This window comes from Ambystoma mexicanum, chromosome 4p (genome assembly GCF_040938575.1).
Source record: "Ambystoma mexicanum isolate Mex_15411 chromosome 4p, UKY_AmexF1_1, whole genome shotgun sequence".
Taxonomy (NCBI): Eukaryota; Metazoa; Chordata; class Amphibia; order Caudata; family Ambystomatidae; genus Ambystoma; species Ambystoma mexicanum.
In genome coordinates this window covers 561,215,157-561,242,858 of record NC_090927.1, presented here as the reverse complement: position 1 = coordinate 561,242,858, position 27,702 = coordinate 561,215,157, and positions in this window count along the sequence as shown.

The window sequence follows — 27,702 nt, the reverse complement described above, 5'->3', positions numbered from 1 at the left end:
CTCTTGGCAAACATGCATGGTCCAAAGAAATACTGGTTCTGATGTCATGCTGATGTATGTTGTTTGCTAAGGAACCTAGTCCCACCCATATGGTTTGTTACTAAGTTATGAAGAGTATGCATAGGATGACTTGCACAACTGCTTATGCTCTGCAAACCAAAATAAAGATGGAATAGATATAAAAACACCAGGATATCTGTGTTCTCTTGACCCTGTCAATGTTTGAAGATACTTTCACCATTGCTTCATTCCAATGCTGCACTTCTTCTGCATTAAGTCTACCCCTCCGCTCTGAGAAGTGCAGCACTTCTTTTGAAGAAAGGAATATCAATCCAGAGGAGCACCACACATCCACATGCTTTTGTGGATAAAAGATGCTTCTAAATTTGGCCATGATAGTGACGGCACTATTTAGCAGTTTATTCAAAAATACATTACCTGAGACATCCCTTCAGAAACCACAGATCGTGATCTACATACAAAAATCTTATGCTTCCAAAAAAGTAAGTGTTGCAAGTACAGCTGACGTAGATATAAAAACAAAGGCAAATACTATACCAACTCGCTTTGTCTTCCCTAGACCTTTTTTCAAAAAAGGACAAGTAATTAGCTTGATGTCTTCTGTTAGACACAGTGTAAAAGGCAAATCCCCTAAAAACACATACAACTTTAAAAGGGACAAAGCATCCAAGTACATCAACGATTACAATGAAATCATTGCCCTCTTGTGGAATGCAAACATAGACATAAAATAAATTGCAGACAATTGCACTGCAGTTGCAAGATATGTCACAAACTATCTCATCAAAACTGAGAAAACAGAGCTAAAAGACCTCTGGGATGACATATCATCTGACAAACCCCTATCACAGAATTTGTACAGCTTCGGCATAAAAATGCTCTCTGATAGAGAAGTCAGGTGCAACGAAGCTGCAGGCTGTTTAACAGGTACATCATTATATGGCAAATCTGAACACATTGTTTGGTTGAACCTTGTTCAGCTTAATTCCAAGAAAGAGTAGCAAAATCCTGCTAAGAGATGGAAACTATAGCCACAAATGATCCCAACAGCGAGGACATTTAAAAAAAACAATGTAACTGATAAATACTACCCAAAGAGAAGTACTGCTTTGGAAAACATGTGTCTGTACGACATTGCCCAAAAGTACACCTCTAAAAACAATGTCACACCAAATGAGACAACTTGCAAATATTCAGTCTCAACTTGTGAAGGAAGTCTGGTGAAAATCACAAAACCCGGTCTAATTAATCATATAAAGTTATCATTTACAAGTTATCTGAAACACTTGAGTACGAGTGCGATACAAATAAAATATCAATATCAATATAAATATCATTCAAATCTGCAAAACATAGAGTACCTTATTGAATGGCCCTACTCAAACTTTTTTAACATTGGATAAAAGAAGAAGAATTATTAGGTCACTATGAGTCATTTGAAGCTGCATTGAAAGCAAATGAAAGCAGTATAACAAATGACAATTTCAAACAATACAAAGAAATGTTGGACAATGAACGCCAACAAGAGGCAGAAATTGAATCACAACAAGATACAGACACTCCTGCGGGCAGTCAACCTTCCCTTACAGCAAGCGAAGAACCACTTGGAGAACCAGTCATTCTAAATGAAGCAGAAATAGCCACGACTGAGGTAGAAAATACCCTGTGTCAATATAAACAATCTGAGGAAGGCTTGTCAGTGCCTGAATCACAACTAAATGATGAACAACTCATCATTTATCTTGAAGCCACTCATGAAATTGAGCATAGTCTTAAACATGAAACTATAAGTTGTTGCTGTAAACATTATACATCTCTGCTCCTGGATGTAAGTGGTAAAGCGTGCTCTGGTAAAACATTCTTAATTTAAATAATCAGCACATTTCTACAAAACTTAACAAACAACAACCTTTCAGCTGTAGTAACAGCCCCTACAGGTTTAGCTGCATACAACATAGAAGGTGTAACTTTACACCGACTACTGCTCCTTCCTGTAAAACACAAAACTATTTATAATACTATGAATTATTAGCAGAAGCTTCTACTGAAGTATGCAGAATTCTACAACAAATAAAAGTGCTCCTTATAAATAAAGTAAGCATGATTTTCAACCCCATGTTGGCTTTAATTTATCTCAGAATGTAAGAAGTCCTAAAAACCAAATACCAAGAACTTTTGGGAGGAAAACATGCTATTATTTTAGGAGACCTCCTTCAGTTAACATCAGTAAAAGACCAACCTATTTTTAAAACAGGACACAAACAATGCCGCAATACACTCTGCAGAATTGGAAATGTAATTCTCTGGCAACATTTTCACTACAAAGAAGTAACTCAAAACATGAGTCAGTCTGCAGACCTCACCTATGCTAGCATTTTAAAAAGCATTAGAACTGGTCTGCTTTCTAAAGATGCAACATCCATCTTAAATACTAGACTAATCCATGAGCTATATGGACGAAACACATCTGCTCCTGATAGCATGGAACAATTAACTCAACAAAATCTAAAATGCATGTACTTACTACCAACCCTTGCAAGCTGTAGTCAATTCAATGAGACAATGTTGAAAAACCTAATGCAACCCATACTGAATATGAGCTCCACAGACAAATTAGAAGGGTACGGCATGCCACTTCCTATGTGTCAGCAAGCAACAGCATGACAAAATAGCTTAGAAAAATGTATCTCCAACATAGTTGGATTGGAGCAAATATTGATTTTTTGTCTAAACTACAGAGTAATTCTAAAACATAAACCTTGATGTAGAACAAGGTTTAGTTAATGGAGCAATTGGTACAGTTGTTGGCTTCCAAAAATATCCACATGACAACAACAATCAGTTTGTCAACATCCACTTTGACAAATTTGCAGAAGTTAAAATAAATTGGTCAAACAATAGCACATTTGCTTCTTTTCAGAGACATGTATGTATGCAGAGAACAATCTTCTCTATCACTTGCATATGCTGTTACCATTCACAAATCGCAAGATATAACCCTAGATCAAGCAATGATTGACATTGGAAGCACAGTCTTTAAAGAAGGTATAAGTTACATAGCACTTTCACGCCTGCGTACACTCAATGGTCTATTCCTAGTTAACTTTGTTAACTTTGTTGCAAACAAAGTCAACGCTAACATTCCTTGCATCCTGGAATACAACAGGCTATGTGCACTATACATCCCCCATCTAGATATGTACCCTGTACCTCAGAAAAGGAAACCTTTGAAAAGAGAATGTTTGCAAGGGGTGAGGAGCTTGGTTTCGAGACAGCCAGGTCCTCTGTGCAACTTGTCGTCTTTATTCAAGGTTAGGCCTGCAGCCCGGTACATGGTTTTGTCAGGGAACCAGGCTCCATGGTTCCCAGGAAGTTTGAAGAGAGAGGGTGGGTTGACAAAACCTAGTTGGTTGGTGGCACTGGCAGTTTGAAGATGTTTTTGTGTGTGCAGGCATTTTTATTATTTCAAGTGCAGCATAACACCTGGGTACAGTGTACCAGGTTGGTGAACCGTAACAATAGAAAAAACAGCCGACACGCGTTTCAACCGAAGTCTTTTTCAAGGCATTGAAGTTGGGGTGGGGGCTCTCATTGGAATATATGTAGAAGAACCCTGAGTAGGGCGTTGAGTAGATGCTGGATAGCAGATTTCTGGGCCGGTGGTCCGTCAGCATCCGGGTGGTTTCCAGTGACTGTTTTTTCAGCAGTTTTTTCTATTGTTACGGTTCACCAACCTGGTACACTGTATCCCAAGTGTTATGCTGCACTTGAAATAATAAATATGCCTGCACACACAAAAACCTCTTCGAACTGATTTGTGTAGTAACTAAGGGGCACCAACCCCCTTGCCAGCGCCACCAACCAACTAGGTTTTGTCAACCCACCCTCTCTCTTTAAAAAGAGAACTAATTCAAACAGAATATATAGCAGATCTCCCAACAACACCCACTAAAGAAACAACAAACAACTCCTTCTGAATCAAAGACTACAACCACAAAACTGTCTAGTACAAAGTCAACAGCACGTCCATCATAAAACAAAGACACAAATATCTCTTCTCCAGAAAAATCTGCAGGCTCATCAAACGATCCACAAACAGAACTCTCTGTCCATTTAAATTCAGCAACAAAACTGCAGTAAATTGTTATGCAAATGTAACAATCATTATTCTTTTTCAATTGCTGCCAATTGTTCAGAACATTTACTTAAATGGCTCGGGCCAGTTATATTTGCAGATGCTCCTGACAACACTTACCATGTTTCAGGTATAAGGCAAGAAATTTACTACTGTGCAGGAATGGTATAATTTACCATAAACACACCGGAAGATCCACAAGAATTCTGAATGTACTTACTGCAGTACTGCAAACCAAAAACATCCCTATAAATGAAATCTTGCAGTTACTACTTAACAAATACACTCCATTGCAAAACACTTCAAATACACAATTACAATTCTTATACAACAAAACATCTTCTAAACTCTAATGTAGTTAGAATACGCCATCAGGTATCTAACTATTTTAAGCATTCCCTTAATCATAACATATTTCAAACAAACATACTATCACACTTACAATTGTAATCTGGTTTTTTAATCCACTATGGATTTTTTTGCCAATTATGCAATTTTTATTTAATGTCCACACAACATCAGTGTCTCATAGACTAATGTTGTACCAATCATAATACGTATAATCTACTGTTTATGAGGGTGTAAACAAGTAAATGTATATGTACAATTGTTTACAATGAAAGCTTTTAAACTCTCCTGCTTAACAAATTATACCGTTTTTTTTCCACAAAAAATGAACCATAAATTCAAGCTTCATAATGCTATGGAATCAAGTAACCGTACCAAGTATAATCACATACATATTCTATGAGCACTATCCTCAATTGTACTACAATCATAAGTACCATATACAGTTCTACAGTTCAATTATGTCTTTCCACCATGTTACAAACACTTTATACTCTCACTACATTACAAACATAGCTATACACAAATTGCTACTGTGGTGATTCTGGCCATACTCATACCACATTACCTATGATTACTACACACATATTACTACTATGGTGGCTACTTACAACAACAAGGACATTGTTTAGATAAGGCAGTGGAGTGGAGCAAATCTTTCTTATCCAGATTAAATGGGGTGGAGCAACCTCTCCAACTACTCAAATTAAATATGGAGTACCACAGGAAGCCTCAATATCACCCCTACACTTTAACTTGTACATGCATGCGTTATGCATTCTTCTGGAGACACCAGGAGTCTTCTTTACAATCTATGCTGACGACACACAATTAGTCTTTGAGCTAAGTGGCGAGTATCAGCAATACTCTCAAACTCTAGAAAACATCTACAAGGTAATTGGATGAGCCTAAACTGGCTCTGCTTCAATGGCAAGAAAACAGAGCTACTTATCTTCAGCTCCCATCAAGCTAGGGCCAAACTGGACCCAGCTTATTCCCACTTTGTATTGCAAGGCAATATGATCAAAATGCAAGAGAAAGTGAAGACCTTAGGAGTCTATATGTAAGCGTCAATGAACTCAGATTCCCATGTTCAAAATCTCAGAAAAACTTGCAAGTATCATTTGAGACTTCTGCGATCCATACATCCTTATATCAACAATAAAAATGCAGTAACAATTGCAAGGGCCATGATTTTGTCAAGATTACACTATGGTAAAATCCTACTTTGTGGTACGACACAGTCTAATATCCAAACATGCCAAGTTATTCAAAATGATGCTATTTGCATTGCCATGAATATCTCTAGGAGATCTCACTTTACGAACATTAGGAAAGCCCTACATTGGCTGCTGATACAACAACCTATCAACTTTAAAATGGGCTCCATAATACATTGCTCTCTGGATGGAAAAGCCCCCTAGTACTTGGAAAATATTATTATACCATACTGTCCCACGAGAGCACTTTGTTCATCTGATCTAAATCTGTTACAAGGAATAAGATCCAAAAGAACGAGAGGCCTAGGAAGATCTTTTTGGAATAAAGCACCAATATTCTCAAACTCTTTACCTTCATCCATCAGAGGGACCTCTGACTGGAATTGTTTCGAGAAAACAGTAAAAACATTCCTCGTTTGCTAAACTTGCCCACTGATCTAAATTGGCTTCTGAGACCGTAAACCTGTCTTGTTAACATGTTTGTATTTTGTGTTCAAGTCAGCACCCTGATGCCCACAGGCTTCGGTGCTCTATAAATGAATGCACATTTTTAAAAAAAAAAAACACTTAACCGTATGTACCATACACTGTCAACTAATAAAACTCAACCTGAATGCCCTGCAATCAAAATGATGTTCGCAACACTGAAATGGACCGTGGACTCAGCGGCATCTGCAAACCCTTTTTTCCACCAATATAAACAGCTCCATATCATCTTTATTCCACTCCCCTACTCTTTACAAACTACCTTTCACCCACCAAAATGTGTTTCCCAAGTCATCCGTTCACTACGCGGTCCTCAAACTACTGCAGTGTCCTCAAACACCGGCCCAACCTTTTTCCACCTACACAAATATCCCCATATCATCTCTTATACACTCCCACAACCTTCCCAGCCCCTCTTTCCACCACCAAATAACCTAAAATGTGTTTTCCAGAAATGTTCACCAATGCAATGTCCGCGGTCAACCATGACTGTCTGCGCATACAACATGGTGGGCGTTTCAAAAAAAATGACGCACCTCACGGTTTTAAATGTCCAAGAAGCTGGCATGTCTGATGTCCGCGGACCTCACGCAACCCTCTAGGTCAATCAGAGGCACATCCGCAGACCAAAGAGGGAAGTTAGTCCATGGACCGGACTCAGACATAGCAATTATTTTATTTTACCTACATTTTGCCTTTTATTTTTAAAGAAATTACTGAACGGATTTACAACACATTTACAAAAGCATGCTTTCAGGATCAAGCTGCTGCTCCTGCCAATCTGTCCAGCGGTTTTGGCTGTAGGCATTAGCAAATATTTTTTTCCTTTGCCTCTATGGGAAAAACCACATATGTTGGGACCCCCGCTATGACTTTAGCCCCTCTGGTTGAATCCTCACCAGGGGGGCTAAAACCCCCCCACAACATTGGGACACCACCCACTGAGCCCACACTGTCAGGTATAAGAGGAGCCTTAATAAATGCCCAGTCTCTGGTGGCACATACCACAGAAATAGCCGACCTTATCACAACTGAAAAAATGGACTTCCTCGCCATTATGGAATCCTGGCTGCATTCAGCAGCCGGTCCAGCAATTATGCTAGCTATTCCTGAGTACTACACTCTCTTAAGAATAGACCGCACTTCCTCTCGAGGCGTGGCCTAGCCATAATTGTTAAAACTAGCCTAGCACTAAGACTTGCTCCTCCACTAAAGGTAGACTCTTGCGAACTCCTGACCGCCAAACTAACTACCTCAACTTCTCAAACCATATCTATCCACCTTATTTACAGACCCCCATGCCCTGTCAGATCCTTTGAAGAAGATCTCACTAACCTCCTTTCGGATAACCTTAAAAATACATCGCCAAGTCTTCTCCTCTGAGATTTTAATCTTGGCTACGAAGACCCCTCAGATCCTAACGCCACACAGATTAATGATTCCATCGAGGAATTGGGCTTTGCCCAAAAGGTAACAGGCGCCACTCACACTAAGGGCAGAACCCTTGATTGGATAGCGGAATACCATTGTGTAACGTCCATTAATGCCATAACACCCGTGCTCTGGTCTGACCATCACCTGATCTCTTTCGCCCCCCCGAAGTCACAACCCCCGATCATATCATTAGTATAGCCCCTGCTATTCCTACAAGGAACAAAAAGAATATTACAGCTGACAAACTAATTCTTCTGATCATCCCTACCTTGAATTCTCTCCCTGACTCTGCAGACCCATTCACCTTGGTCGAAGAGTACAATAAGGTAATGTTATCCGCTTTGGATAGCATAGCACCTTTGAAAATCAGAAAATGCAAACAGAAAAAACATGTTAACACATGGTTCTCTCCCCACCTAAAAGCCATTAGACTTGAGAAACATAAATGCGAACAGATATGGAGATTAAACCCTTCTGAAACTAACAAAAACAACGTAAAAAAACTAGCCGACCTATACAAAAAAGAAATAATACTTGCTAAACAAGAATCCTACAATTTGCGCATCACCCAAGCTAATTCCAATACTAAAGAATTATTTACATTCCTTAAAGAACTGGAAACACCTATCCAAGCCCCTGACACCTGCCTTAAGGACAAAACTTGGTGCACTAGCATTCAGAGTGCTCTAGCAAATAAAATAACGACCTTGCAGGCTAAAATCAACAACAAAAAAGAATCACTCCTCCTCGCCTCTAACTCTAACAATGTTACAGCCCCTGCGCCCTCGAATACCTCACCTCTCACCTTGTCCGAACCACCTAAACCCCTTTTCAACTTCAAAAAAGTATCCATTCTCGAAGTTGAAAATGCTATCTTAACTCTCAAACCATCCAACTGCCACGGCGACCCTTGCCCTGCACAAATCATAAAGGATGCCGCAAGGGACCTTTCCCCATTCATAACCAAACTTATAAATGCCTCATTCTCTTCCAGCACCATTGCCAACAATTTGAAACAGTCGTGGGTCCTCCCACTTCTAAAAAAACAAACACTTGACCCGACCATTCCCACTAATTATCATCCCATTACAACAGTGCCATTCTTGCGCAAAATTCTGGACAAGGTAGCGTACCTCCAAATTCAACAATATTTGGAATGCAACCACCTCCTAGGAGTACGTCAGTGAGGCTTTAGATGCAACACGGAACGGAAACTGCACTGATTGACCTTAAAGCTCAAATAGACACCCTGAGGGACAATGGAAACACAACACTTCTTCTACTGCTTGACCTCTCAGTGGTGTTTGACTTGGTTGATCATAAGACTCTTTGCCTCCACTTAGACTCGGCTACCCACTTCTCACAAGAAGCCATAAGCTGGATTCAATCCTTCTTAGATAATAGAACCATGCGGGTCTTCGCACCTTCAGCAGCCACAGACCCTATTCCTATCACTTGTGGTGTGCCTCAGGGCTCATGTGTTTCGCCCACTCTGTACAACATCTTCACAAGGCCCCTTTTTGATGATCTAGATGGCCTGGGTATCACTACACTAACTATGCAGATGATACACAGATCCTCATCCCATTGACGGGAGATTACGCCAAGGATTTGGCCTTTGTGAACAGAGTATATCTCATCATCCAGGCATGGATGGCCTCTCATGGACTATGCCTGAATGATGATAAAACGGAACTCCTTATTCTGGGCACAACGGCTAATCTTAATAAATTAGGCCATCTATATTCTAACTTTATCATAGACAACAACAACATCCCAGTAGTCAAGGAAGTGAAAACTCTTGGATTTTACCTAGACTCCACTCTCACCTTCAAAAAACAAGTAAATTGTATGGCCTCGGCCACCGCTTACACGTGCAAGTTAATTAGAACAGCTAAGCCATTCCTTACACCTAACAACTGCATTACTCTAGCAAGAGCTTTGGTATTATCTAAACTGGATTATTGCAACGCCCTATACATAGGCTGCAATAAATACATTACCAACAAGATCCAGATCTTACAAAATAATGCTTTAAGGGCAGCCCTCAACATTCCCAAGAAAGCCCACATATCTGACTTGAGAAGATCCAACAACTGGCTCTCCACCAAAGATAAAATTCTCCTCAAATCAGCCTCCCTAACTCAAAAATGTTTACATATGGCCGCCCCCCAGTACCTTACCTCCAGATTCCGGAGACAATCTATTAACCTCCCTTCTAGAACAGCCAATACCACCCTACTACAAGTGCCTAGATTCAAACGTATGAAGACTGGCGGTAGTAGCTTCCCGGTCAAAGAGGCCCAAAACTGGAACTCACTCCCACCCTTTTTAAGAGAAGACATGCCCTACCCACGCTTCAGATCTAACCTCATCCAATGGATTAAGGAGCATGACATTTGACCCACTGCCACACTGCCACTACACTATCCACTACTGCATATATTTGTATATATATCTGTATTCGTATAACTTGTATATATTGTATATAACTGTTGCTCGATGCCCTCTTCTTACCCTTGCTCATCTGTATGATATAGGCCATCACTGTTTATTAATATTTTGTACTGCATCATACAGCAATGTAACCTAAGCTGAACTTTCCTCCTTTCCTTCGTTGGCGCCCTAATACACTTGGGTCTGGTGCGCTTTTTTAAATAAATAAACAAACAAACAAACTTCACAGAATCCATCTGAAGAGCCATATACTTTATTTGCAAAGTTTTGTGAGGATTCGTCCAGGAAGGGCAAAGTTATAATCCTCTCAAAAAGTGTTCTTCTATGGGTTGGGCAACTTACCCATGACTACACAGCCGCTACTGCAGACATGGTGGTGCCCCCAAATCCCCAACCACACGCACGGCCGCTGCGCATGGGAGGGGAAAGGGCATGTGGTGAGGCAGCCCATACCCAGCTTGTGGCTACATTTTTCACCTAAATCCCCCCGGCCCCTGCGGAGTGCACACAGGCCTGGCACATTCCAGGTGGCAAACGATGATGACGAAGGGACAGTCAACTGTCACAACCTTAACACCCTGAGAAAGTGGCCTTGGAATTGCAGCATTTTGTGCATACCTAGCCACTTAAACGAACACAATCCTGTGTGATCAAAAGGCACACATGCAAGCTACAGATTCCACCCCCCACCTACATGATGACTCCAATATGGAACCAGGGACGTCATTTGGGGGTCACCAGAGGTCGCAACTGCGACCTCTGAGGTCTCCCTTGCGACCTCTGTGGTCACCCTTGCGACCTCTAGAAAAAAAAAAGAAAAAAAAATGTTTTTTTAAAAAAAAAAATTTACAAACTTTTTTTTTTTGTAATGCAAGCTCATGGGCTGTGGCCAGCACCATGTGGCTCTTTAGTTTTGGAGTGGCTGGCTTTCTTGTTAAAGCACCTTAAAAAAAAGAAGAAAAAGAAGAAAAGGATTGACACAAGTCTAACGCTTTCAGCACTGACCCTAAATAAGAAAGATTAGGAATACCAAATAAAGTCTTTCTGGAATTCTATACAATAATTGATACTCATTAAAGGTTTATTTCAGGCACACTTCAGGGGGTGAGTCACCGATTTAGTCTGTTCTTAAGCGTAAGTGCTATATAACAACACATCATCATTTGGTCATGGTGCTTGCATTCACAGTAATTTGATAATATGGACCTATACACACTGATCTTAACGATACATATGGCGATCCATTCTTGTATGAAATGTACATCACATTATAGTGATATCGTAACCATATTTTTTGTAGTGTACAATGCTATGCGATAGCACTTCCTGTTTTGTCAACGGGTGAAAGGTCGCGTTCCATCGCATCCCGCGATATCACTTCGGGGTGGGATCAAATGACATCACTTCCTGTGATGTCACCAGGGGGTCAAGGGCCGTGTGATGTCACTTCCGCTACCCCTGGCATTTTGGTGAAATGACGTCCCTGTATGGAACCCCACCACACCACCTCAGGTAAGATACAACACAACCCATATTGCAACCCGGGGCATAGTGGAGTGCACATTGGGAGTGCTCAAGTCACGTTTTCGCCCCCTTGACCTCTCTGGTGAGCATCTACTATATGCACCCCCAGTAGTGTGCAGGATCATTGTGGCAGCATGTGTCCTGCACAACATTGCAATCCGGTGGGGCATACCGGTGGATTTCATGGTGCCCTCACATCCCCAATCACACGCACAGCCACTGCGCATGGGCGAGGAAAGGGCATATGGCAAGGCAGCCCATGCCCAGGTTGTGGCTACATTTTTCACCTAAACTCACCCCCTGCGGAATGCACACAGGCCTGGCACATTCCAGGTGACACTCGATGATGACGAAGGGACAGTCAACTGTCACAACCTTAACACCCTGAGAATGTGTCCTTGGAGTTGCAGCATTTTATGCATCCCTAGCCACTTAAACAAACACAATCCTGTGTGATCAAAAGGCACACATGCAAGCTACAGATTCCACCCCACCTACATTATGACTCCAATATGGAACCCCACCACATCACCTCCGGTAAGATGCAACACAACCCATATTGCAACCCGGGGCATAGTGGAGTGCACATTGGGAGTGCTCAAGTCACGTTTTCGCCCCCTTGACCTCTCTGGTGAGCATCTACTATATGCACCCCCAGTAGTGTGCAGGATCATTGTGGCAGCATGTGTCCTGCACAACATTGCAATCCGGTGGGGCATACCGGTGGATATCATGGTGCCCTCACATCCCCAATCACACGCACAGCCACTGCGCATGGGCGAGGAAAGGGCATATGGCAAGGCAGCCCATGCCCAGGTTGTGGCTACAGTTTTCACCTAACCTCCCCCCCTGCAGAGTGCACACAGGCCTGGCACATTCCAGGTGACAATCGATGATGACAAAGGGACAGTCAACTATCACAACCTTAGCACGCTGAGAATATGTCCTTGGAATTGCAGCATTGTATGCATCCCTAGCCACTTAAACAAACACAATCCTGTTTCATCAAAAGGCACACATGCAAGCTACAGATTCCACTCCCCACTCATGAAAATAGCACATCCAAATGCTGGTATGTCACATAAACCTTCCCCAACCCCATGTCACCCAACCCACACACCATGCCATGGCATGCAATTTGAAAACTTCTATAAAAATATCAACACACATGACACAACTCTCACAAAGTGCACCGCTACAAATGGAAACAGGCACAGACAATCCCCTCAGACACAGACTGTGAAGAAAAGAGTGAGCAAAAATATCCAACCTATACGAAAAGGACATAAATGCATGCCACCAAAGGTGTGAACACCAAAACCTCGAACCTTTGGTGGCATGCATTTCAGGGAATTCCAGAAAAGAAAAGAAAATGCGGTTCTGCGGGGTTGTCCCCTGAAACACCCCGCTCACTATACAACACAGTACAGAGAGTGGCGGTTGCAGCCTGGAAAACCCTGCAGCTGTGTTAAAAAAAAAAGAAAAAAATGACCCTGTGTGGCCAGTTCACGATCACGAAAGTAAAAGTGAACTTGTGCAGCAGGGACACACCATGTCTCAGAAGACAAGTAGTGTGTGCGTGGGGGATGTTGTAGTGGTGTTGGGGGAGGGTGTGTGTTGTGTTTGTTGTGGGGGTGTGTTTGCAGGGCTATTCAATGCACATTAGCATGGGAAATGCATGAACACTTTCAATTTTGCTTACATTTTCCATGTGAAGTACTCCATCATGGACACATCTGCAACGAAAACATATTGCCAATCTCGTGCCAAAGCAAAACCAACACAGGACTATCAATTTACCAGCATAACATATCATGAACACAGGACCCAACAGTGACAATGTCAGACAGTGATGAATGACCATAGCACAAGTGCCACAATGTGACATTGCCACCACACGTCCACCTTCCATCATGAGAGTGCCTTCCACAGCCAAAGGGGGCATGGGACGGCATACAGCATGAAGTGCATCAACAATGTATACAGTCAAGGCAATACATGAATAAGCAACATGAAATCATGCACCATCAACAATATACTCACCAAAATGCAGTCCAACCATGCAATGGAGAACCCATCATGAATCCCCACTCGGGGTGTATACACATGTTGGACTTCAGACTGGCCACAGATATGATGGATGCCCAATGCCTCTGTGTAAGTTACTGTCACACAGTGCCATCCTTGCAAGCCCATGGAAAGGGAAAGCAGGAGTGGCATATGTGTCCAGACCCCAAGCCACAAACACAAACATGAGACAAGCCTGTATAGGCCCAGCCGGAACACACAGTGGATGCCTTTGGATGCCACAAAGCACCACACTGTGACATGAGTGCACAATAGACAAAAAAAAAAGAAACTGGCCATAGTTGACCCGGGGGAGGGGGTGTACCCAGGAAGGGGGAGGTGCAGGGTGCACATCAACACCCACATGCGTAGATGTTGAGACAAAAAAAAAATCCTCCATGGGCTCATGGTCTTCACAGTCTGACCTGAGTGAGAGATGTGTTGTCATTGTCACCCCCTGGTTGTACATCAGGAGGTGCGCGTAGCACAGGTGCCTGACCATGCATAGTCCCAGCAAGCCCCTCCACGGCAGCAAGCGTGCAGGCCTGGTGAGCCTAGTTCTGCAGGAATATGGCACAGAGGTTGCCATGCAGCACCTCACATGTAACACAGAGTTCCTCCTGCAAGGACTCACGTGTAACACGGAGCTCTGCCAGAGAGGCCGCATGTGACAGACGGCCCTCCTCCCGGCTTGCATCGAGTTCAGCCGAGATGGTGGGTACCAGCTGCTCCATCCTCTGTTCTGCCCCTGTCCCCTGGCTCATAATGAGTGTAGCCAGAGTAGTTCTGAGGGAGGTGTTATCTTCCCTCAAGGCTTCCCTGTGGGCCTGTGCCACAGCAGCAATAGCTGAGTGCAGAGCCACCAGTTCAGCCTGGCGGCCCTGTTGGAGGCTGCCATGCCCAGCCTGAGTGAGCAGCATGTGGACTGTGTTGCCTGCTGCTGGAGTTCCATCTGCCTATTAAGGGGGAGAATGGAATCGGCCACACCTCCCATGCCTTGAGCCAACATCTCAATCCCTCCCCCCTGTTGCTGTGCAATGGCATACATGGCATTCTCCCACCAAGTGTCCCCTGGTGGTGCACGGCACCGAGTTGCTGGACAGCACACCTGTTGGGCCCAAGGAGATGTGTTTGTTGCTGTGCTGGCACTGCCTGTGGCTGCAGGACTGCATTCCTCTGTCAATCTGCTGCCCTAGGAACAGGTACAATAGGGTGGAGCATGACCCTGCACCCATAACCAGCACAGGTGGACATTCCAACCCTGACTGGCCCCTTGAGGGTTTCAACCCCCACTGCAGGTGTGGCAGACAGAACAGCGTCCACTGCAGAATCACCCACCATCGATGGCATGGATTGATGAGCATCCGATTCAACATCAGAGTCAAAGAGATCCTCAGAGCTGTACCCAGAGGCAGGCCTGGACAGGATGGTGTGGAGCACAGATGGATGTTCACGGCCTACCACGCCACAACCACCACTGGTGCATGGTTGTTGACATGAACCCTCCACCCTGCCTGTCATCTCCTCCTCTTCCTCTGCTTCCGGTGCCTCATCACCTGTAACAAAATAAAAAAAACACATGAACACGCATGGCAGCAGCACATACCACACACATAGACAACACAATATTGATAGCCAACACATGAGGCAGCCATGTCACACACAACATAAACTCTGGCACGCATGCAGTGGCAATGAAATGGAAGGGGACCCTGAAAGCAGACATGGATTCTTGGCAAATGTGAAATCCACACATGTACTGCATGTTTCATATCACCTGCATCACACACAACCTTCTGGCAGGCATAGATCTTAGCCGAAAATTACAGATGGCAAAAAAGAGATGGCATGTAGCATAGCCATGGCACAATACCCAAATAGCTGCAGCAGTAAGTCAAATAGAACTGTGCATGACACATGTAAAATGCATGTCAATATGCACTACCAGAAAATAAATATTTTTAAAAAGTACACGTGTCACAGGACGCAGCAACGCACGTGCATTGAAATACAGTGAAGGGAGGCACATGGATACATACATGCCAGGTTACTTTGACATCAGACAAGTGAATAGGCATGTTGAAGGGTGAAACTTGACTCAGAAGAGCATGGGTGCAGTGCAGCACATATGTATGTCCTCAACTATCAACAGAACCAAAAACATAGTGATGTCAATCTCGTGACATGACAACACTGTAAGGTCAAGTGCAGTCATCATGTGCAAAGTGTTAGCACTGGGTTGTAGGGATGCAGTGAACCACCCCCTCACTCCCAGGGAATGACAGGGAGGCAGTGCATGGCTCTGAATGGCTGACCAGAGTACTGTGAAGTTGCAGACAGTGTTGGCAGGTGTGAATTGCATCGTCTCAGTCAACTGATACTACAGCAGATGAGAGGGGGACAGCAAGCAGGAAAATGAGGAACCATTACAAGTACATCTATACACACAGAAGCCACAACACCAGTTGCCAAGAGGCAGGGTGGCTGTAACAGAGGGAGGCCTGTGCTCAACACAGACAAGGACACCATAAACATGTGCGTGATGAGGAAGTGACCCTGATTGAGCATGATATGGATGACCAAATACCATGAGACGGATAAAATACCGGCGATGTAGTATAATGAGTAGCCTTCCACGGACCCATAGGGGTTTGCAGGGAATGCAATGATCCATGAATGAACACCCATGTCCTCTCTGAGCTTGTGCCATCTGCATGGTCCAAGTGAGGCACCCTGCATCAAGGACAAATGATATACCCCACAGTACAGGTTTGGCAGGGTTGCACTGGGAAGTGTGCATTTACACAGGAAAGGGGAACAGGCCATTGCAGTAGTTCAACACGGAAATAACCAGTACCATGGAGACAGTGAGCTTCAGGGCAGTGGAGCGGTAAGGAAGCATGCCCGTGAGGAGGAACAGCTTGCAGGGTGACCTCACATAGCCGTCAGTCATGTGATAACATAGGCTGAGTGTTGGGTGGAACAACACCACAGGCTATATGCTCACATGTCAGTGAGCTTGAACATGGACAGGAGAGGCTGACAAGTGACTTTCATGTAAGTAGGGTACATGTGTGGTGATGAGGACTGCCCCTGTCTGCAGCACATGGCCTGTATGCAGATTGAATCACAACAAGCATAAATCAGTCAAGCAATGCATGTGTCACATATGGCACTCATGAATACAGAGCCTGATCTGGCAGACAATCACAATACATTACACAAGCAAAACACACATGGGCTGGACACACACACATCAACACTCACCGGATGTTGCATCATAATCCGGCATCTCTCCCACTCCCTGGATTAGTCCCTGATCGATGAACTTTGCAGCGATTTCCTCATGCGGAGTGAGTTCATCCTCCTCTGCTGGTGGCCCACTGCCAGTCAGCAGAGTCAAGGCATAATTAGAGGCCTGCTTTTGTTTTGCACAGCGTCGGAGGTCAGTACAACGCTTGTAGCAATAATGAGCTGTGTGCCTCTCAAATCCCATAACACTTACACTTTCCGCAATGCACTGCCAGTGGACCTGATGCTGGGCAGGCATAGTAAGGCAAGCTCAGCCCACCAGCATATCGCGGTCGTGTGCCAACATGTAGTCCACAAGGAATTCCAGTTCCTCTTTATTGAAAGGCATCTTCCATGCTGTGCCGGAGGCTGGAGCCATGTCTGGGGTCCTAGCTTCTTGCATAGAAACACACTTCCTCCTCTTGGCCAGTTTTATGGACCCTGATTGGCTAATGCTGCTCTGGCCAGTAGGGGCAGTGGCGATGGTGGACTGGCCAATGGGAGTAGTCAATGGCATGAGGATGGAAGGCCTGGATTGAGTGATTGGCTGCTGAGTGCTGTTGCCAGGACCCAGCGGCACAACTGCCTCAGTGCCAAGGGCTGTGACCAACATAGTCCTGGCTGGTAGACTCACTGCCGGGGTGGTGTCGGCTGCATCTGCCCCTGCAGCTTCCATCACCTGGCTGCTCGTGACACCAGATGTCACCACTGCCCCAGATACATGTGCCTTGGTCACAGCTTCCTCATGCACACATGGTTTGGCCTTCCTGACCTGAAAATCTGCCTGGGAATCCTCCTGTGCCAAGGCAGCCTGTGCTGGCTGACCATGAGCATGGGTGGTAGTTGCTGCAGCTGCACCTGCAGCTTCCACTACCTGGTGGCCTGTGCTAGCAGATGACACTGGCTGTGGGGTTAGATGTGCGCCGGGGGTGACTGCAGCAGAAGCATGTCCCTGAGCCGCTGGGGGTGATGGCATGGCTGTCCCAGCATGTGGCTGGACATCCTGCCCCAGTGGAAGAGCCTGGTAACGTCCCCCTCTGCATCCATCTTGGCCTCCCTGGACTCCCTGGACTCCCTGGCCACCCCCGCCACATGCTCCACCACGCCCAGCCCTGGGAGGTCACCCAGCTTTGCCGCCCTTACCATTTGGTGGCCTCCCAACCATGGCACAGATGGACTATTGCCAAAGAGAGGTGCACACCATTTTCCTGGGCAATTGGGGTGAAGGGGGCAGGGTATGTGATGGTAGGGTTACCCCTGTGCTCCTGCAAGGCTGTCTGTGACCCCTACTGAAAAAAGACGGGTCACACAACGCTCAGGCACCTCAAAAAACAAAACCAATGTGAACGCAACCCCTAGTAGCCCACGTGCGTGGAATAAGCCTCCCGTAGTACGCTGTGGCAATGAGGGACACAAAAAAAGCATACGGGTGGAACATGCAGGCTACTCTGACCTCGAAAATGGGGTACGCGACACACAGGGGGAACCACAGTGGGAAAAAAAGCATGTGCGAATCACTGTATGCCTTGCGTGGAAATGTAAAAAACATGCGCATGTGCGTGTAGGCAACTCCCCCAACAAAACAAAAAGTACAAACTCTAAGCGCTGTGAAGATGTTGTGTGTGAACCTACAAGTAGAAGAAACACATGGGTCAGTCTCCATGAAAAGCACGTACAGCAAACTGCTGATCCGCGCGGACCTTTAACCCGTGCCGAAGGCAACGCCCGCACGCATCACATCACTTTCGCGCTTACGTGCTAAGGGCCTTTCCTCGAAGTTCACACTACCGTGCTGTTTTTTCACATGCGGAGTCACTCTTCATCAAACTCGCCACGCGACTAAAACACAGAAAACCATGCTCCTACCCAGTAGGCCATTTACCGGCCCCCCAAAGCCCTGAGCAACCTCCTATGAGCCATCTGCTGCTGCTGCCAGCCAGCCTGCTGCCAATGTGCCCTTTAATTTGGTGCCTGCACAGAAGACATTGCCTGAGGTCCTCTTGCTGCAACCACCTCTGCTGAAACAGAAGACTCCCCACTGCTCTACCATCACTCCACATCCCTGCCCCAGGACTCAGTTGCCCACCCACACCTGCCTCGGGGGTTGCCATGTCAGACCAAACACCATCTGAGGCTAGTGGCAACCGCCAGTCAGAGAGGTAGAGGCCTGCCAGCTTCCTTGCCAATGAAGTTGGCATCCTGGTGGAGCAATTCCTGGGGCATTATGATGCCCTCTTCTTGTCATCACGCCTCGACAAGGAAGGACGGAGGGGGATCTGGTTGGACATCGTGGATGCCATCAACACGGTGGGAGTGGCATCCTGCGACTACCAACGCATCCTGAAGCGCTGGGAGGACAACAGGTCCAGGACCCACAGCAAGGCACAGCGCCTCGTTGCGGCTCATGGAGAAGTGGGTGCCGGGAACAGTTGAGCAACATCGAGATGCGGGTCCTGGAGCGCACACACCTAGCGCTTCACCACCATGTCCTCCAGTTGCAGACTCGTCTGGAGTCAAGTGGTAAGTGTCCATGTGTTCTTGTCCAGCGTACTGCATGTTGAGGTGTGGCAGGAGTGGGCACCTCGGCCATATGTCTGGCATGCCCATGTATGGATGTCTGTGTGCAGGGACGTGATGGTGCTGCATGTGAGTCCAGTCAAGCGTGTTCCACATCAATGGTGTATGTGTTGCAATGCATGATATCCACCAGGATGTGACAACACACACATGTTTGCATGCCTGTGTCTGTACTCTGCATCTTTGTGGTGTGATACATGGATGCTTATGTCACCCTCATGGACATGCACAGTGTCCATGTGCATGTGTCTGAGTGGTGAGTGGGTGACTGGAAATTGCCATGGATGCATGACACATGTCCTTCTCACTGCATGATTGACTGATGCGGCACAGTTGCCAATGAGTGCTCTGTGATAGGAGGTAGACATGGCCAGATGCATGACTGTCCAGTGGTGTGTGTGCATGTGATGTACATGTCTTATGATGCATGTAAGGTTGAGCCCCCCTTCTGATGTTCACACACTGCCTTGGTCATGGATGTAAATGTCTGTTGCACATGCCATGCTTGTTTGATGATGTGTGTTGCTTGCACTGACCCGAGTGTTGTGGAGGGTGATGATGGTTGTGACTTTTGACACTGCCATTCATGTGCATTCCCTTTGTGGTTAGCAGACTACTGTTCACTACACTGATGCTTGTGTTCAATGTCTCCCTATCTACAGCGGCAATTGTGGAAGAGGGAGGAGATGGTGCTGTGGAGCAAAGCAGCGGGATGCCTCCACGCGCCAGAGGCGCAAGGCCCAGTCACCCTCCCAGGTTATATCATCTTCCAGAAGCAAGGGGACTGGTGGGGGGCGAGGTTGGTAGCAGGCTCCTCGGCAGCAGAAGCGGCAGGTGAGCCCCCACAGGGGCAGGACAGTGCGTAAGACGGTGCAGAGGCATCCAGGTCGATGGTGGTTGAGGAGGAGTCCGCATCAGACCCGCACATGGGGCCCGGAGGGGGTGATGCCACTGGTTCAAGTGGTGCAGTCCAGGGGCAGGGGAAGGAGGCAGCGCAGGTTGCCGCCGAGGTGCCTGTGCCTGATCCTGTCCCTGAAACTGAGACTGCATCACTGTGCACTGGCACAGATGTCTCAGTCCAGGCCCGTCCGCAGGTAGGGGAGGAGTCCATGGCAACTGACATTCCTCTACCTGCGGATGTGGCAATCTGTGACAGGGTTGAGCCCATCCTCGTTGGTGTCACGATGCGCACACGCATCATTCATGATGATGTGCGTGCTTCCTGGCAGGACCACGCCCATCATCACGAACAGGTGTGTGCCATCATGAAGTGGTCAGGACGGCTCATTGTCTGGCTTTTCCTCCATGTATTGGGCGCTCTTGTGGCCCCCTTCTCCTCTTCACCCACTATGCGCCAGTCGTTCTGCATGCCGTCTTCCAATTCAGATGCCACCAAGGCCCCCTGTAGAACTGCCCCATCCACTGCGTCCAGGCTGGTGGAGATCCCATCCCTGCCACAGTCAGAAGTCGGAGGTTCAGCAGAGGTGGTCACCCCAGCAACAGGACCCCTGGCAATGGAGGTTGTGCAGGCACCTTCGAGCAGGGCACATGCACGATGGCCCTGGGGGTTGCCATCTTCCTGGAGGCAGTCGTGGTGGCACAGTAAGGTGGCTGAAAGACAGCAGCAGGCTCAACGTAGGAGGTGTCAGGACTCGGGGCCAAGTACATTACAGGAGCAGGCATCGGCCAAAGGGCAGAAGTACCCTCGAGAAAGTGTGTCTGCCGTGTGGCAGCGGATGGGCTGGCAGATAGATGCAGAGCGCCGGCGGGCAGAGAGGGCACGGCTCACCATGGCCAGGGTGGAGAAATCCATGTGGTGGGCAGAGAGGTGGGCGGAGTTCCTCAAGGAGACTCGCAGGGAGTTGGTGGAGAACATGGCAGCGTCCCTGCGAGCCCTCGAGGATATAGCACAGTCCCGCTTCCAGGCTGTAGACACCGAGTTCGATGATGCCCTGGCCAAAACTCTTGGTAACAACGGTGAGCCGTAGGACTAGCCTGTCGCAATTGTAAATAGGTATTTTAGTGTTAGGTTTCCTTTATTTTATTCTTTCTTTGGAGTCCATGGACATTGCTCCACTTTTTGTGAGTGTTTTTTAGGATCATTCAGCCTTTTGGGATCATGGACCCTTCATCCTTTCTTGTACATAGTTGTTTGGCTTTTATTTTCCCATGGAGTAATGGTTTATTATATTTTTTTTCCTTTGGAACAGCAAACTTTACTTTGGACATGGACCACTTTCAGGATTTTCTCTTTTTTGGAATTTCATGTAGATTTTGATTTTTCTTTTCAATTCGTTTACGTTCATTTCATTTACATTCTCATTTTTCATTTTTATCTGGTGTATTTTCTTTTTTTTAAAACATTTTCATTTAGTCAAATCTGAGTGTTGTCTGCTCTCAATTGTTTGGTGCATGTGTCAATCACCATTGGCTCAGGCATGTGTCACTGCTGTGTGGCTATGTTGGACATGTATATGGGTGCATGCATGTGTGCATTGGTGAATACCATGCCATGGGGCCAGTACTGTGAAGTACTGTGAAGTGGGCCAATGGTTGGGTGTGGAGTTGCACTGGGGGGGCAGCGTGTGGTGGCAGTTTGGTGGACATTCGCTACATGATTCTATGTTGTGACAATGTGTTTGGTGGGGGGACATGAGTCAGGGCCTGCCTGCCAGTTGCCATCACTGGTGGGATGGGGGACATGAGTTGAGGCCTGCCTGCAGTGTATGGAGCCATGTGGGCTGCCTGCAGCCATGATCAGGGGTGATGGGGGTCCCTTGTGGTGTGGGCTGCCTGCGGCCATGGTCGGGGTGATGGGGGCCCTTGTGGTGTGGGCTGCCTGCGGCCATGGTCACAGGTGATGGGGGGTCCCTGGTGGTGTGGGCTGCCTGTGGCCATGGTCAGGGGTGATGGGGGGACCCTTGTAGAGTGGGCTGTCTACGGCCATAGTCACGGGTGATGGGGGGCCCTTGTCATGTGGGCAACCTGCGGCCATGGTCAGGGGTGACGGGGTCCCTTGAGGTGTGGGCTGCCTGAGACCATGGTCACGGGTGATGGGGTGTCTCTTGTGGTGTGGGATGCCTGCTGCCATGGTCTCAGGTGATGGGAGGTCCCTTGTGCTGTGGGCTGCCTGTGGCCATGCTCATGGGTGATGGGGGGGTCCTGTGTGGTGTGGGCTGCCTGCAGGGTGTGCTTGTGGGTGCTGCCAGCACGCAAGGCATTTTTCACGTGATTCGGCAAGCACGAGCAGGGTACGCAAGTTCACAGGGGTACGCAAGGTGCTTTTCACACTATTTTGTTTGTGTGAGCAGGGTACGTGTATTTGCGGGGCTACGGTAGGCCCTTTTCACGCAATTTTGCTTATTCGAGCGGGGTACGAGTATTCATGGGGGTGCGTGAGCAGTTTTCACGCGTTTTGGCTGGCGTGAGCGGGGTACGCGTATTCGCTGGGTTGCGATAGGCCCTTTTCACGCAATTTGGCTTGCGTGAGCAGGTACGCATATTGAAGGGTGTGCGCAAAGAGTTTTCACACGTTTTGACTGGGATGAGCAGGTAACATGTATTGAAGGGGTTACAGTAGGCCTTTTTCACGCGATTTGGCTTGCGCGAGCGGGGTGCGCATATATTGAAGGAGGTGCGCAAGGAGTTTTCACGTGTTTAACTGGCGCGAGCGGGGTACATGTATTGAAGGCGTTACGGTAGGTCTTTTTCACGCGATTTGGATCGCGCGAGTGCGGTACGCATATTCAATGGGGTGCACGGGTAGATTTTGCCGTTATTTTGCAGGCTCGAGCGGGGTACAAGTATTCAAGGGGGTGCGCAGGTAGATTTTCAGGGATTTTGGCTGGCGCGAGCGGGATATGCGTATTCAGGGGGGTGCGCGGATAGATTTTCACGCATTTTGGTAGGCGCGAGTAGGGTACACGCTGTTTTTCACACAATTACAGTGCAGGGAGGCTGTATGCTGGTCCAGGGATGGCGCAGCCCTTTGCGTCGTATTGGGGATTTCTAGGGCTTTTTCTGGCGCAAGAGGAGTTTTTGGGTGCATTACTGGCGCTGCTGGATTTTCGCTGCGCCACGGCTTCAAATGGCTTGCGAAATTCAGGAATACAGAATGCGCCAAAATGCTGTTTGCCGCTGCGCCTTGCCCACGCGTGGCGCATGCTCCCTCTATGCGTCAGACGCGTGCACCACTTCTGCGCTGAATTCTATGAATTGACCCGTTAATGTTTCACCACAGAAGGGCATGGTACAACCTTACTTATGGGTTTAACTTAATTTACCCTGTACAGGACTGCACCAAAGATGCTCAAAAGCCATACACACTCACTGAATAAGGAGTGGAAGAGACTTTGCACAAAAACACAAACAGCTGCTTCATGGATTGTCTGGTTGGGAATTCATTTTCTTCCAGGACTCAAACATACAATACTTATTAACAGGGTAATTTTAAGGGATTTTGGGCCCCAGAGAAAATACATTCAGAATCTCTCGTCTTCACCCCCCACTGTTCGAGATAACCACCCACAGCTTGCTATTCTCACTTGGCAGTAATGAAAATAAGCATGGGTGTTCTCTCCAAGTCACCTTTCCCTTCCGTCATTGCTGTTACAGAGCACTTTTTTTACAATAGCAGTCACGAGGAAGGTATAAAAGCCGTAGTATAGATGCACAACACACATCAGCAGCCATGTGAAAAAAGGTGCAAATACTGCACCATAGGTACAGAACTCACATTAGTGGCCTCACAGAATATTAATGTGCTGAAGCATGGGCACAGAAGGCATGTACCTTTTCTCAGGTAGTGGACATCGTTTCGAAGATACCAGGAAGCTAAACATATCCAGATAAAGAATGACCTTAGAAAATTGTTTTTGCTTGCAAATGGCTTTGACATTAGTGCAACATATCAGTGGTCAATATTAGTATATATGTTGCAAAACTTCACCCAATTAAACCATGAGTGAGGCTTTTATACAGAGGGTTTGCTGAAAGCGAATTCACTCCTAGGGGCTAACATTTTTAAAATATTAAGGCATGGTCAATTGTGACAGTTTAGGAAAAATGTGATTTAATCAGCTGTCCAGCATCACATAATTTACTTAAGAGGCAAAGCTGGAATTTGAGCCCAGTCTGCAATTTCGCCTCTTGGCCAGTTGAAGGGTCACCTTTTATTACCTTTTATTACCTTTTACCTAAGTTAATTCACTGGTTACAATCCGTGAGAGGATCATCTTTAAAACTCTGACCATCACCCACAAGTGCATGTCCAATACAGTCCCCCTCTACTTAGCCCAGCTTTTCACAAGACCTAAATCCCCCAGACTGGTAAGATCCATGCTCACTGCCTAGACTTACCCAAGGTGAAAAGGGTTAGAGGATGAGGGACCAGCTTCCCCATTGTGGCCGTTAACCACTGGAACGCCCTCCCTCCCAATCTCAGGGCTGAGGCTTCCTACTGTAATTTCAGAAAAAGAGCTAAAAGCAAAGCTCTTTGCCTAAGCTAGTTGGTTGTTGGCTGGTGATGGTTCACAATTCGTTTTCACCGGCCATCCTATCAACTCTCTCCTGGATTGTTTTGCTTTTATATGATTTGTGTGTAATATCATCTATGTGAAACTGATTCTTATCCTTCTGTTCTTGAGGACTACCTACATGCAACTGGAATGAAACAAGGCCCTGATTCCCCCGCGATTAGGCGCTTTACAAATGTAGTAAATAAATAAATAAACTAAATTAAACAATATACAATTGTGTAGACCCAACTCTCAGAGTACACAATCACATAATAACTCAAGATTGCAATATTCAAAAACATTTATTAAAACTTTATAGAAACACGTTATTCAAAAGGAGAATGATTTTAGATTTGCTTTCGTCGCCATCAAGGGACTTTCAGAAGTACTATAATACTGAGGTGATCTTAATTAAATTGCATCTGGGTGTGCAACTACCATATTTTAAAACTCTATGCGCAGACACTGCATAGACTTATGGATTGTTATTGATGATGCAAAGAAGAGCCTTTGACATTACACAATAAAGCAATCTATGTTTGTGTCGAATAACTAGACATAATAATAAGCTTGGCGGAGGCCTGTGACATTTGGTAAGCTCTAATTTGTCTAAGAGCCCAACCCCTTAAATGGCCTACATGAAAAAACGAACAAACAATGGGCTTCACAATTCCACCAGAATGTAAGAAGGCAACCCTTTTCACAGAGGTCAGAACCTTACTATAAAATGGCATAAAATGATTTGTCCAGGATCACTGTATCATCAGTGTGGTGTTGCAGACCAGAGATGGAGAGTGTCATGATGCGTAGGTCATGATGCAGGTGTAAGTATGCATGAGAGAATAATGAAAGGCATGAACCCAAAAACCAGATCATTTTCCTCTGAGCAGCTATTGTGTATGTTTCTTACTCATTAGTTAATTGGGACCTAGCGGGGCCTCTGCTAGGCTTGATATCACACTTGTGACGAGATGGTACAGCCCCATGTAGACCGGGGCCCATCAAACAACTTCCCTGGCCGGTCACTGCCACCCTGTGCCTCCAACATCAGGCACTGGAGCGGTCGAGCCCTGGGAGAAGCAATACAACACCAACACCCCTTGCCAGTCACTACCACTCTTTAACACCAACACCAGCAGCCAAGCGTGAGGGGAAGCGTGGCGCTTGTCCGATGGACATAGTGAGAAAACACACTATTAAGAAATATATCTTATGTGCTGCATGAACACCCCCACCAAGTAGCCACTGCATCATGCCACCTCCCACCAGGTGCTGGAGCAAACACCACTTACCTGCTGCCTGCAGAAACGGCAGCAAGGTGGCCATTACAACCTACAGGTGGACAACAGGCTAGGAAGTCAAGGCACCAGCTAGCTGGGGTGAGCACTCCCACACATGTACTGACAGACATGAAAGGACATGAAATAGGGCCACTGCACTTGAAAAGTGAAGACGCCATGTGCCAGTGACACAAGTCAGTGAGAAAAACAACTACACCAAAATGGAAAAGAAAGAATACATAGTAACTGCATGTGGCAGACACGAGGAGGTGCTGACACAATATGGCAGTCAGCCCCAACAACAGACTCAATGGCTGGCAACCAGCATGCATCACCAGCCAGTGCAGTAACTCTGAGACCAGCAGGAGGAGCACTGGAGGGACAGGAAGCACCCCCAGATGCAGCCACATGACTAGATTCATCGCAAGGCACGTTCATGACACCGTTTCAACCTTAAGCATCCGGAGCAGCTCTTCAGGGACTCGTTGTCTACAACAGTTCAATAAAAATCATGGCGTAAGAGGACAAAAGAATAGTCCTCATGCTGAGCCTGGGCACGCTGTGACTATTCAATGCCTAACCATGGTCTCTGGAGAATGACTTAGAGGCAGCAAAAGCAATCCTAAATAACAAATACGAGCCACAGCTCTGCCCAGATTATGAACACTTTCAAATGAGCCTAGCACGGCGAAGGCCAAATAACAAAATAAATTACTTACATGCCAGGCTCATGGAAATGGCAGTTGGATGTGAATTTCTGGAGGAAGATTTTGTGGTAAGAAAACAAGTCATACGTGGGCTATACTCTGAAAAACTCTGCAGGGCCATTTTTTCAGAAAGGACCATTGCATTAGACTGGATCATGACCTTCGGTCGCCAAAGCGAATGGACAGATGCCCAAGTGGTGGATCATGAGCCATCTACTGGTGTACGTGGAGAAACCAGAGGCAGCCATTGCCACAGTTGATATGAGAAACAGAGGCAGAGGCACACCCATGCAAAGAAGATAAGAAATGTGCAAGGAGGACAAATGTGCCGGAAGTTTGGCTGGCTTAACCACTTCACCACAGTCTGCCTAAGCTCCATTCCAAGGAAAGATCAAGACAGAAAGACTATGAAAATCTACCAGAAGTGGGATAAAGGAAAAGCAAGAGCATTGGCCAAAGAATGAGGACAAAGTAACAGTGAAAGCAAGGAGGAAGAACAATCGGAAGAAGAGTCATCACTTTAAAGGCCAGCTAGACATCGCAAGAAAAGGAGCAATAGAGTTCACATGATGTCTGCCATAGAACCTACCATAGGGAAGAATAAAACAAAACACAGAACACAGACGACATGCATGGTCG